The 14,877-nt window shown below is 42.2% G+C and overlaps 1 protein-coding gene across 1 annotated transcript in view; it reads right to left on the reverse strand.

The window, feature by feature from the left end:
• The window catches only part of CAMTA1 (calmodulin binding transcription activator 1), a 3,172,802-nt gene that overhangs the window by 718,807 nt on the left and 2,439,118 nt on the right, over window positions 1-14,877 (reverse strand). The gene's annotated exons all lie outside the window — the stretch shown is intronic.

Raw genomic sequence — 14,877 nt, forward strand, 5'->3', positions numbered from 1 at the left:
GCGTGACCGCTGCGCGTTCGCACGGTCGCCATTTAAGGCCAAGTGCGCGGGTGGGCGGAGCAGCTGGGAGGCGGGAGCGGGGAGGGATACAGAAGAGAAGAAAGGGGCGGGGACAAGCGGCGGTGGCGGGAAGGGAGGGTGGAGGGCGGCGGACAACACGAAGGAGGGGGATGAACAAAACAGGCACAAATCTGCTACAAAACAAGGGGTATGAGGGGAAAGATACCAAGATACACGGAAAATACTACACAAGCACAACTGTTGGACAAAACAGGAAAAAAAAAAAGGAAAGAATAAAGGAGATGCACGGAGTTAAGGAAAGAAAACAGGCACAAATGTTTGTCAAAACAAACCCTACTGCGGGGGCAGCCGGCAGCCGGCAAAACGAGGCAGTAGCGAGGCAGAGGGCGGGCAGGGGCACACGCAGCAGCTGGTGGCCGTGCGGCGCGGGGGTGTCCCACAAGTGGGTCATGATGCGTCATACATTAAATATGACGCATCAGGAATGTCGCAAGGAGTGCGCACTGAGAAGTGACGCATCGCTACTTTCACGCAGCAATGCGTCATTTCTCATAAATGAGGCCCCCGCATTCTTTATTGGGCCCATGATGTATTTTTCGTCATTATACTTTGACCCAGTACGAAAGAAAGAAATGCAGAAAAAGAAAAATAGAAATATAAATGAAAAGGAACATTGAAGGGCGAAATAAAGAGACAGGAAGTTCACAGTAGTGGAAGAAAGAGGCATATGAAAGATGCCAAAACAGGCAGACTGGGTTTTCAGCATCCAAGGCATTTGACAGCACCACCTGCAGGCTTCTATGACAAACACCGGGACCCTGCATTTATGTTTTTACAAATTGATCACTATTAATGCTGTATTCCTTTGAATGTTTATAGTAGGGGTGGGCAGAACAGAGTTACATTTAAAAAATGGGGTTGAATCAGCACATCTCGACGATTTTTAGCGCAGGGAGCTTGTTTTGCTACACAAGAAGGAACTGCTTCTTTGCTGCCGCCCGAATAGATTTTCTACCTGAGCTGCAGCTTTCTTACTGCTAACGGTCGTGACTGCTCACAACCAACCGCGTTGAGAAAATATTGCTGGGTGCTGTCCTAGCACCTGAAAATCTCGCTAGGGGATGCCATTTCTTGCTTGTGTTCACCAACTTAATGTTGGCGAGCTGTGCATGAGAAAAACTCTGCCACAAGGCTGTTGGTGAAGTTTTGCTGGAACTCCACATTAAAAGCGTAACGTAGAGTGGGCAAAACTCCACAAACTACACCGGTGGAGCGCAATATATCACCCACCGCTAGTAGATAACTCTTACATCCACGCTGGGTAGGACCGGGGTCCCTTGTGAATATGTCCTGCAGGGAAGGTTAAGAAACTCCTGTTTCTGTGTTTGCAGAGAAACCTTCATTAAGCTGGACAGAGATCCAAGGCAATTTGTGCCTGAAAGCAAGCTTAGGAAAAGCATTACACATAGGTGCACCAGAATGTCAGCCATGTAGTAGTTTTAATTTAAAATTAGCATATATTGAGGTGTTTTTTTATTTGCACAGGAATTGAGATTTGAGGGGGATATGTGGGTTTTAAGCTATACATGTAGCTGCCAAAAAGTCGTGTGGATGAAGAGGGAAGGCAGCATTGTTTGTCACTCGAGTCTCCATTGATGGGCGGGGAAATGACTGGAAACTATGGGTTATGCGTATCTGTTTGTTGACTAACCTAAGAGCAATGGTAGAGGAACAGTACATGCTTTATGGCGGCGAAGGTGAAAATTGGAAAGTCCTGGTTATTTATATGGAGATAATTTACCTACCTTTGGAAGGTGGTACCAGTGTTTAACTTGTGCAGATGTTTGCAGGTGGTGGAGACCAGCACTCATGGCTTGTTTTACTTCACTCAACTCAGAGCACAGAATGAGAGTGAGAGAGGTAGAATGAAGGAAGAAGAGAAAGATATGAAAGCACTGGTGAAGGGTGGAAGTGAGATAAAAAAACATGTAGGAGCAAGATAAAGACACAGGAAATAAAGAGTGGTAGCAGAAAAAGGGCATTAGGTGGAATCGTTCTCCATGGGAAGGGTTCATGAGCCATGCCAGACAGTGATGAGACATTTATTGGTGCAAACAATCTATGGGGCATATTATCAAGGACGGGCGATGCATTATCGCTTCTTTTATCGGCAGGAAACTGCCGATAAAGCGGCGATAATTGGCTTGATAATATGCTCTATGAATTCCTATCGAAGCCCATATTAGATGTGTAGACATCTAACATGGGCTTCAATAGGAATTCCATTGAGCATATTATCAAGCCCATTATCGCCGCTTTATCGGCAGTTTCCTGCCGATAAAAGCGGCGATAATGTATCACCGGTCCTTGATAATATGCCCCTATATCCTTTGTGGTAAGTACAACTTCTTACAAGTTTAATTAGTTAAAAAGTTAAAGATCGGCACGCAATCTGAATTATATAGCGTAGTGACCTTTTTATTTAAACATTTTCAAACTGTGGCGGTGAGGCTATGGATGTGCCCTCACAGCTTGATTGGCCATATTCTTAGAACCACAAAGGCTCTGGGCATATTTTCTCAGCACTGGTGAGCTACTGTGGGAACGCTCCTCAGAAAGATGGAAGTGGTATGGCCTTGCTTTTACTGAACCACTGGAATCCTGCGAGTAACAGAGATGGTCTGTAAGTACTCTCTCAGAAACACTGAAGTGTTCAATCTACACAAGATCCACAGTGATACAATGGATATGCTCTCTCAGAGCCAAACTGATGCTGTGTGCATGCTCCTAAAGAGAAACAAGGTGGTGGTGTACTTTTTCCTGTGGAGCCAGGGAAATGCTGTGGTCAAGGATCCACAAAACCAGAGAAATGCTTTGGACATCTTCCCTCAAATAAACAGATCTTCTGTGGGCATGTTATCTAAGAACAACAGAAATATTGGGGACAAGCTCTCTCTGTACCACATGAAGTCAGTGGTCATGCTCCCAGAGACATGGAGATCCTATGAGCATGCTCTCTCAAGACAATCCTGAGGTCATTCCCTCTCAGTACATTAAAGATTCTGTGGACATGCTCCCTTGAAACCACAGACATACTGTGGTTACGTTCTCTCATTACCACAGAGATGATGTGGGCATGCTCTCAAACCACAGATATTTTTTGGCCATGCTCTCTCAGAACCACGGAGATATAGTGGCCATAGTATCTCAGAGTTTTGGAATGGTTGTGGAACAGCTCTCTCTGAGCTTCACTGATGTTATGTGCAAGTTCCCACAGAACCAGAGAAGCTCTCAGCATGCCCTCTTAATTGCACAGTGACTCTGCAGATATGCCACCTTGGGTTTGGAATATGCTGTTGATATACTCTTCAAGAATCCTCGCGATGCTGTGGGTGCCTTCCCTGAAAACACATACATGGAGTAGGTGTACTCTCTTACATCAAGGAGATTGGGTGGGAATGTTCTTCCAGATGAATGGAGAGAGAGCTGTATGGGTGCTGTTGCCATTTTGTCCCCATTTATATTTGTCCCTAAGCTTCCAGAAAGATTTTAGTAAGCTTGCATTACTATGAAAGTGTTGTGTAATCCATAGCAAGGCTTCTGGTTACTTTACCCCAGAAAACAATACTTTGGTTTGATTGCTGAAGGGAATCCTGTCTGTAAAGCTGTGGTCTTTCTGTATGGAAGATTTGAGAGCCACCTGGGTACAGTTGTGTGTTCTTGTAGGTTGTCAAGAGGAAGAGATTGTGATGCCATCTAGCGACTTGATTTGAGAAAGCACATAGAGACCAGTGGTGATTTGCGCTATACAAAAACTTTTTAACATAACATAACATGACATAACATAACATGTATTAGATTGAGGCGTTTGACGCTTTTCATATGCTGAGTTACCATTGGGTCCAAATACCTGCAGCATAACAAACCGAGATTTGTCAGAATATCTGTCCATTCTCAGGTCTGTTTGATATGAGCAGTACAGAATTACTCCGAAAGTGGAATGAGAGGAGTCTGATGGGTCCTTTTCCCTGTGTATTGAATAAGAAACATTATACGTCATAGTACTTTAACTGTGTAAAATATCTGTTGAGGTTTGGCTTTCCAGCTACCTGTAGGTTGGTGGTGTATGTCCCATCTTGAATAAACACCTTGATCTCACTGAGTACCTTTGATTCTCTACTCTTAGGACTGAAGTTAACAAAGTCTTCCCTTGAAGTTGTTTCAGACCTTGTGACTGATCTGACTTCCACACACATCTTTACAAACACGTGCAAAATGCCCAATTCGTTTACACCTACTCGACTCCCTGCTGATTGTGGGACACTGGGGAAACAAAGCTACATGACCAAAGCCTCCCAACCTATATGGCTTTGTCATACTTCCTCCCCTCTTGAATACCCTTGCAAGTAGAATTATCACCAACAGCATACACACCATCCGTCACACTCACATTTTTCATTCTACTGTCATGCACAGATTCCATCCATTTCCCAGATTGTTCAAAATCTTTAGCCGTAGAAATGGCATCTTGCCATTTTGGATATTCCATGACCCACAATTGCTCGTGTATCTTTTTACTTCTAGCATTCATAATGATTTGGGGGCATATTATCAAGGACCGGTGTTAAAATTATCGCCGTTTTATCAGCAGGAAACTGCAGATAAAACTGCGATAATGGGCTTGATAATACGCCCTTGTGAATTCCCATAGAAGCCCATGTTCTGATGTTAGCATGGGCTTCTATGGGAATTAACAAGGGCGTATTATCAAGCCCATTATCGCCGTTTTATCGGCAGTTTCCTGCCGATAAAACGGCGATAATTTTAACACCGGTCCTTGATAATATGCCCCCCGGTCTCTTATAATTTCATCTGTAATATTCCATAAATTGCAATTCATAGATAATGCACTCAAGGCTCAAAGAGTTTGAATGACTTTGACATACCTATGTCTGCACAGTCACACACACACGCACACAGGCACAAGCGTACATACACGCGTGAACAGCCCGCACTCACCTCACATAAATATATTGACAAAATGACAGTACTTTTACGTGGACAATTGATGCATATTCCTCTAGGAACAATACAGCAACAGCAAATGCACGCTATTAGTCCTGCACTTAGCCCATGATGGAAAAGGATTTAAGACTCACCGGTTAAAGCTGCTGAGTTTTGCTCGGTAACCTTACTTTTGTTTATTCTTAATTTTTTTGCAGATAGCGCACAGTTTCCAAAATGCCCAGCCTGCATCCTTTCTTGTTATTTATTAACTTTGCTCGGAGAAAACACAGCTCTTCTTTCATAAAGAAAGAAGACATTTAATGGTTTCACCCTAACTCGTTGTTACATTAAGGTTACTGCAGGTACAACATCAGCAAGAAATCAAGATAAAGCAACCAGGTGCAGCGTAAATCGTTTCACCAACCCTTATGGAGCGCATCAACAAAAACACCGTCGGACTTGAAGTTTTGTTTGAAAATGGTTGTAAGGAAGTGGAATGTTGAGCCTGGATTGTGTCTGAAAAAGCTATATATCCTCCACGGCCTTCAGGTTCCCAGGTATAGACCAGAAGACGCACCACACAACCTGAAGCTTAATGACATCACACAAAGTGACATCACACAACCTTTGAACCAGATGGGAAGCCATGATTTTAAATCATTCTTTATCGAACAGTCGAAGTTTCAAGGTTTAAGTTTTTACTTGAACTCTGCAAATTCTCTGCTACCACTTAAAATTGACTAATACAAAGGACATTGTTTAAAGCAAGACTGCGTAATTAGTGTAAGTTCAGTAATTTTGAGTCCCAAAAATGACGCTATTACAGGAATTTATATAGCGCAAATCACCAAGCGGTTTCTAAGCGCTTGCTTAGGGAACCCGTCCTGGTATTCCCCTGTGAGATAACCCCGGCAGGGTATCCGCAAGGTGAAAGCCAGGCATCCCGCCGCGAGGGGCCGTTGTGGAGATTAAGCAAGCTATTGCCCAGAGTCGCAGAGTGTGAACCCGTGAATCGAGTAGGCACCGGAGCGAGAATTGTCGAGTCCATGGACATTTTAGGACTCAAGACCCCGCCGAGCCGGGAATTGAACCCTGGTCCCGGGCTGACCTCTGCTTCCAGGTCTGCCTCCTCTAACCAGTGAGCCACACTTCTCCACATTGCGTAAACTTCTCGCCTTTTGCTGTAAAAATGTACCGCAAGATAAACATAAGGCTTCTGAGGAATCTGTTCCACAGCACTACACTGAACCTCCTCTACTGTCTGGCATACTAATTGAGCTCTAATGCAATGGGAAGCATGCAGCAAACATCACAGTGGAAAAAGATATGGAAGTGTATGGAGATAAATGTGCTACAAAAATTACAAGCTGAACCATGATAGTACCATTCACGTGCATTGGCTAGAAGTGATTGAGGGGAGGCACGTAGAGACCCTTGCTCTCCAGCTGCCATTATAGATTGCAGAACTCCTCATGTTTTCTGCTGCCACTCGTCACCATGACCTCCCTCTTCATCATTGGTGACCCGTAAGTGTTAATATATCTATGTGCTGTCTTTCTCTATTTTGTGGAGTTTCAAGGCACCTCTCTCCTAGCCAAAACTCATCAAACGGGTGGACGGGACGGTCCTCCCTGGGATGGCCTGAATAGATACCAGAGGGGGCATCAGGTTCTGCCAAATAGGACCATTTTTATATTTTCTAGGCAACAGAGAATACCATTATAATTAAAACAGTGCTGTGTTTTTAGTCAGAAAACACAGATGCAGGTAGACACTCTATAATGGGCCATCAATAGCAGCCTGTGGTCACTCGGGTGGCTGGGAGTATGGTCAAAGGGGGTGGGGGAGATGGAGAGCGCGGAATAACCCTCAAAGTTTTCCCCCCATTTTTGATAAAGAAGCAAGCACACTGTGGGTACTTTTAGACTTTTAAGTACATCCAGGCTGTTACTAGCATTTTTTAATGTATTTGATGGCCTTTTTAAAAGGAATAACTGGACATAACTACAATTATTTGGATTGTTAAATGTGTTCATGACTGCCAGTTTTTAAGAATTATGATGAGAAAATATATTGTGTAAAGAAACGAAGCACTGAGGATGTTTTATGTATCCGTCGTGCATCAGAAAAAGGCCTGGATGGGCATATCTGGTTGCGTTAGAAGCTGTTGAATACATAAGAGCCTCACATGTGACAGGATAAAAAGTGATGAACGTTACGAACTTTTGGATGACATGGAATAAAATGGTTTAAACATGGATGAATTTACAGTTTTTGATGACTATTAATTGAGCATGCTGTGCGTCCGTCGCTAGAGTGTAACATTACTCTAGCCTTTGTTTTGAGAAAATATATTGCTCATTCTGAGGGGCATGGATAATTGATTATTTAAATGGTGGGTGGAGGCAATACAAAGTTTGAAGATCATTTATCTAGGATGTTATCTTTGAAGGCTATGCCAGATGCTCAGGCCATCACTGTGGCAGGTCCAGGAGGCTTTTTGGGAGTCCAAATAGTGCACAATTGCATTGCAATGGAATGACTTCCTTCAATTGTTATAAGTGGGCATATATGTGCTTATTCTAATTATAAATTGAGTGATCTTGCTTATCTCTGGTGTTGTGGACAACCGAGTATGGCCCTCAAATCCAGAAATAGATTAGTTATGATGATGTGTGGGATGCTAACACCTGAATTTAGTTCTTGGCATAATACGTATATGTAGTTAACTGTGAGTCCAGATATTGTTGGCATACACAGTGTTTGTTAAAATACCCTTCACACACCAAAAGGGCACTTGGTGTCATGCTTCATCATCGGGGTCTTCCCGTTCCGCTGCGGGATGGGGCGTGCTACGACTAGCGACTACGCTGGAGCACCTTAAATAATTGTGAGTGCTATGTGAGTTGGAGTGAGTGTAGGTAGGGTCAGGGGTGTTTAGAAACGTGAATCTAAAATGATACCTGGCTTTGTGAAAGCAAAAAACTATTTATTAGTCACAAGCTGGTATCGTTAAAAAAGGTGTAGCGGAGACTGATAGGCTTGACAATGAGCTTAATCTCCTAGTGGCGTCAACATGTTTCGAGGCAGAACGCCTCTTCGTCAGGACGGGGTCTGATCCCTCTGTCACTCACTATGTTGATTCACAGTATGTGCAATGTGTATATACAGGTGAAGATAATCTATACCTATGTGGTATGTATTAATTCCTAAAGTGTACAGTCCTATCAGTATTGCTGAATAGTGGGCTGTCACAAGCAGGGGTTAATGCCCCATGAGCCGATAGGGATGAGGGGTAAATGGAATTTCCATTAGGCCACAAATAGTTCTCGCATCCTCCCTCGTCCTCGGCTTCGGTGTTGTGAACCATTTACTGGAGGAGGGTGCGTCCACCTTGGTGCTGATCAGCACCACCTCTTCACTCCCTAATTTTGATTTTTGTTTATAATACGTATATGTTCACTTCTTCATTAAAGTGTAGAAATATAGATATGTGACAGGTTACTTTGCATATATTTTAGAGATTAACTGCCACATGTATCAATAGAAGGACTTGTGATTCCTAAATAGCGATTTTTAAGGAATCTCTATTTGAGAATCCCAATTCCTTATGCATGTATGAATCGCAAAATAAATTGTGATTCCCAAACATTACCTAATAGCGATTTGCAAATTGCAAATCACTATTAGGTAATGTCACTCCATTCATTCCTATGGGCCTATAGTCCCGTAGGAATGAAAGGGAATGCATTCGCAAATTGCAATTACCAATTACCAATTACCAATTACCGAATGCAATTCCAAGGGTGCCAGGGGGCCTAAGGCTCCCCTGATGCACCCCTCCAAAAAAGGTAAGTATGCACATGTGCAGCGCATACATGCCCTAACGGCATGTGTGTGTTGCAAACCACTTTGAAAAATGCACTTTTGAGCATTTTTCAAAGCATGTGCAAATTTCCATCAACTTCAAGTTGATGGTAAATAGCGTTTCCTAAATGCACAGTTTGCATTTAGGAAAGGATTGATGCATCAAAATTAGGAAATCACAAATTGCAATTCTCTAAATACGTTCGTAATTTAGTTAATTTAAAAAATGTGGATTACATCATTTCCGAATTCAAAGCCTCTGATGCATCAGAAAAGGCCTTTTTCTGGTTGCAAAATCGGCCCATTTGCGACCGGGAAAAGCTTGATGCATGTAGCCCTATATCATGAAAGGTAAATGAAAACATATGACAACAAAATATCTCTCAGATATCTGCATAATAGTTTTTTCAATTCTAGCGAGGAAATAACCAATTGCATTTGATATTCTTGTAAGAGAGGAAAAGTACATCTGACAGCCAACACGTTTCCCACATGTAATGGTACTGATCAGGGTCTTTCTCAAGGGTCTAAAGTGAGGGTAGTTTTTATCAGAGACCTGTAGGAAAATGCTTGGCAGACCAGTGAGAAAAGAGTGTTTATTTGAGGTCCAAAATCATGTGATATGAGTAAACATTCAAATCTTTAGGTGAGAGCACATTATAGATCCATGGCTCAATCCATTTCAGGGAAGCCCTACAGTTTCTGACATGTACTTTGCTTCCAGACCACGATTTGGTAGTGTCAACAGAAGACTGCACCTCTTCTTCTAGGTCTGTTCTAGTGGCATTTAGTAAGCTGTTGTCCTTAATGGTGGCCTTCCAAAGAATATTGTGTGGAGCCATGGAATAATGGTGTACAAAGTTACCATTGAGGCAATATATATTCGTGGTTTCTTGAACATCTTTGGCATACTGGACACACCTAACATATTGGTTGGTATGCCTAGCCTTATGGTGGCCATCCCTAACATTATGATGGACATCCCCAGCATGCATTAGCCTCTGCTTTTGGGTGAGGCTATCCAGGACTCATAACGGGCATCTCTGCAATGTGATCATCAACGCTTGAATATGATGGATATCCCTTGCATTTGATGTGGCTACATTGGACTCTGAACCAGAATCTAGCTATGTGATGCAGAGGTAAATATGATTACTGGACCAAAATGGCATTCAGACATTTAGGGACTAAATAAGTGTATTTGAATTAAATGTAAATCTAGTAGTTAGAGGCAAAACAGCACTTAAAAATATTAGTCAGCTTTAATTGGCATAAATTGAGTACATTACTAAAAAATAATTAGGTGGTATTTTATTGCTATAACAAATATATTCAGCTAAAGGCAAACCAAAGTTTGAAGAAAAAATTGTTACTTACCAAAATGAAACACCTGAACACAGGAGCAAATGTATGCATTTTCAGAAACTGACAACCTGATGTACTTTAAATGTATGTAGGGTAAAAATAGTTGAGGTCAAAACCTTAAATATTATGCATATTTCACCTAAATATTGTCCATTAAAATATGCAGTTTACAACACTTTTGGTCACAAGTTTTGTTTTTTGATTGTCAGTTCATGGCAAAATGGATGTGAGTAACCATCAAAAATATTCGATCTCTACGTTGTGACATACCAGAATAGGCCAGAAAACACCTGTGGCACAAGAAAAATAGGACTGCCTAAGTGCAGTTAATGGAATAACGTAACATACTACATTTAAACACTGTAGGGACTGCTTCATGGGATTAAGTCCACTTAATAAAACTATTTTCAGTCCCAAAAACAATTTCCTTTAAGAAAATATATTTTAAACTAATAACTGAATTATAATTAAGTTGTTGCCATGTATGTTGATGTTATTTCCTTGTTGCCTCAAGGCACTTGCTGTTCTTTTCTGATCTCCACGAGGGCATTTCTGCCTCTTTAGCAATAGTTAAATGATATTGTCTCTACTGCTATCTGAGACCTTAGTTTGTGAGACATGTTTCCCAGTGCCCCAATCAGGCCAAGAGCTTGCCATCATAATCAACTCAGGACTACAGTAACGAGCATGAACATTTCCGCGAAGCAACCATCAGGTACACAGTCATAAAATAAGAAAGGTTTATAAAATTACAGTTGGCTAAGCAAAATACTTTCACTTCTAAGACAGCCTAACAGGATTCTCACCTTCCAAACCCATGGTTTGTCACATGATATAACCAACATCAAAAACCTTGCCTAAATCGGTGATCTATGAGATTCCATGTAACAAAATACCTATCTGTAGGCTTTGATATTGAGTAAAAACAAGCTACACTTCAATGCCTATTAACTTCCATATATAATTTCACAACGAATATGCCAGGCCTAGGGCCTTTATCAAAGCATTGGATAATAAACAGATCAGACCTACAACCAAGATCATTGGCTTGGCACCATAAGTGTCTGTCCTCTTGTATTAAGTATATGCTTTGCTACAAGCCAAAAATGTAATACAAGCTTGGTTTTTAGCTGAAGCACACACATTTGACCAAATCATATCCTGTACTCAGTGAACCAACATGTGGTAGAAAGCAAGCTCCTTTTCAGGAGTACTCCATATCTCCTTTTTGTTGATCATATATTGTCAAACAACAGCTGCACTGTCAAGACAGACCTAAAAATCTATGTAGATATGTGTGTAGCAGTGGGCATCACATGCTGCTCTCAAACACAAAACTGCACTCTGAAGTCTAAAGTTAATGAGGGAAGGGTATTGGTACTTCAATACATTCCTCAGGACTGTCCTCCTCCCATCTATGTTGCTGTCAGAAAAAAGCAAATACCATAAATTATCTAGTTATCTAAGACACTTTAAAAGTATTAAAATGCCACATGGGTACTCTCCAAAGTTCAAATTCAGGTAGCTTACTGCTGCTGGCTCAGGCAGTGGAATGCATAAACTAAATAATTGTTGCTGTTTGAAGCGGAAGCACATTTTTTCTGAGGGACCACACAACTTCTGAACAATCAAAAAATGTACTCCTGGCTACCAACCCGTGGATGGAGCCAAAGGCCCTTTCTGTAGTACTCCTGAAAGTTCTTTCTAGGCTGATCACATCTAGTCTGGCTACAGCTGCACTGTGAAGCAGACATAAAAAGGAGTACTTTTTTTTAACAGTTCTTTTTATTGGAAACAAGGTAGGACATTAGGACATTTGAAAAAGGTATTGTACACAAGGAATCGCAACAAAGTTATAATACAGGGGAGACACATAGCAAAATAATGGCAACACGACAGTACTATAATCACAATTGTAGCATGTTAAGATCTCATGTGACGTTTTCTTCTCTCGTCTTAGGGGGCACACATATTCCTCCCCTGTGGGTGTTCCACTTGTCCCAGACCTGAGATCACATGGCGGGGCACCCCCTAGCTTCATATATGGTATTTTCAGTGACCATAAACAAGTCCATGTCATTACTCCAGTCCCCAAAGTTCTGCGGGATCTGGGCCTTCCACAATCTTGCAATATTCCGCTTTGCCACCATCAAGCCCAAAGTTACCAATGTACACTCTTTGGAATTTAGGTCAGTTGGCCCCAGGCGTTTAGGATGGCAACCTTTAAATTACAGTCGATCTTCTGTCCCAACACCCCCTCCATGAGTCTCACAACTGCCACTCAATACCTTTGAATAGTCGTGCATTTCCAGAGTGTATGGATAAAGGTACCCTCTTGTCCACACTGCCTTGAGCAACCTCCATCTGCACTGTACCACACACGAACCAGTAGGGGACCAGACAGGTGGGACCTATGCAGGAGCTTTAGCTGTATTAGGCGGAGCTTCGAGGAAATGGCCACCTCACAAGGAGAGGCCACTGCTGCCAGCCACTCCTCATCATCCAAAACTGCTACGTCGTGGTCCCATTTTGCCCTTAGCTGGACCAGGGGGCTGGCATGTTATTGACGGAGTACTTTTTTCAATGACTAGTGTGCACACAAAATAAAAGGGCTAACATTTTTATTTAAATGGATGAACAGTTTTTTTTTTATAGAAGCACATTGCTGGGCAAATTTAAAAATAGCTAAACCCAGCTATAATGCTGAATATCATTTGACAAACATGATAAACCAAACCAATATATTACCTCTAACCTGCCATTCAGCAAAAGGAGCAATTCCACTTGACCTGTAAGACAGTGAATGCTATTTCGCATCCGTGGTTTATATTTCCTCGACTACATGTTAGTTTTTCATTGTTTTAACATCCTACTTGTTTGTGTTATGTTATGTGTATTTTTTAAAGTGCACTATCACTCATGAGGGTATCTTGGCACAGAGCAGGTGTGTGGGCCTAGCCCTGGCTACAGTAGGTTGGTTAATTGACAACCTAGGTCTTCAGCTTCCTGTGGAATTCAAGAAGAGAGGAGGAGACTCAGATGTGGAGTAGAAGGTCGTTCCATGCTTTAGGAGTGAAGTAAGACAACGCCAGTCCTCCTGATCTGGTTCTGTTTATAAATGAGATGTGTGCAAGTAGGAATCCTGCAGAGCGATAGTGCAGAGCAGTGGTGTCTGGGTGGTTGGTGGGACCGAGATGGGACTGTTCAGGTAATTGGGCCTGAGTTATGCAGTCCATTGAACGACTGTGTGAGGAGTTTGAATTGAGCAGGTTTGTGTATCGGGAGCCAGTGTAGTTCCCCGAGGTGTGGTGGGGTGGTGAGTACTGCGTGAGAATTTGAGAATGAGCCTGGTTCCAGAGTTATAGATGGCTTGTAGTTTTCTAGTGAGTTGATTGGAGAGCCCGGTGTACAGGGTGTTTCCAATGTCAAACATGCTGGTGATTAGGGCCACAGTGACCATTTTTCTAGTGTTTCTTGGGATCCATTTGATGATCTTACTCAGCATCTTCAGGGTGTGGAAGCAGGATACAGTGATGGCGTTGATTTGAGTGGTCATGTACAGTTTGCTGTTGATGATTATTCCGAGGTTTCTGGCATGGTTTCCAGGTGTGGGTGTGGGTCTGAGTTCAGCAAGCCACCAGTTGTAATCCCATGATGATTTGTTGCCAAAGATCACTACTTCTATATTAACAGTGTTGAGCTTGAGACAGCTGGCATTCATCCAGTTAGCAACTTCGGTCATTCAGGCAATGAACTTGTTTCCTGTGGTGGGGATCTTGTTGCGTGTTATGTGTGTGGATGATGTTGGCCACAGGGTTCATGCATGCGTTGAAGGGGGAGGTTTCCGAGGAGAATGGTGCCAGACTGACAGCTTATGTTCTATCCCTTAAGATGGAGCAGATCCAGCTATAGAATCCAGTATAAAATTATTGTTTTGTGACTGAGACTAGAAACCACATCAGACACAGCAACAGACAGGTTTTTTGTGTTGAGATAGTCATCAGAACATGACAAAAGGCATTTGGCCAATTCTTAGTATTTGCTTGCAACCTCCAAGTGAATTCATTCAGATCCTGTAACAGTGCGGAGATGCTCAGTTATCTCCAGGCAAGTGGCATAGCAGGAGTCACTTGGGCTCTAGTGCAAAAATGAAAGTACCCTACCTACTTCTTGTGATTTAGAATCATGCTATGAGCCCTAATGCAAGACAATTCAACTAAACCTGGTTTGGTAGAAAGAAATCCCACAATCAGAATCAGTGTATACTGGAAGGATTACACCCCTGGGCTCAGGGTGCCACTAGATCCCCTGTCATCTCAGGGAGTGAGGAGATCGGACCCATGCTCCAGCTACATTCCTGGAGGCCCACCTTTGGCCCCATCACCACAGTTGTTGCATACATACTGCTATGTGCCAGGTAGGAACATAGACACTGTTCCTCTCCATATTTGCTTAAGGTGTTTAAATACAATGTTGTGTGTGTGTGTATATATATATATATATATATATATATATATATATATATATGTATATATATATATATTTGGTTTGCTAATATTTGCTGATAACATTGGTGCTGTTTGGTGAAACTGCATGAAACTTTGCATAAGAAAAAGT

The sequence above is a fragment of the Lissotriton helveticus genome, chromosome 5_1, assembly GCF_964261635.1.
Source record: "Lissotriton helveticus chromosome 5_1, aLisHel1.1, whole genome shotgun sequence".
Lineage (NCBI taxonomy): Eukaryota > Metazoa > Chordata > Amphibia > Caudata > Salamandridae > Lissotriton > Lissotriton helveticus.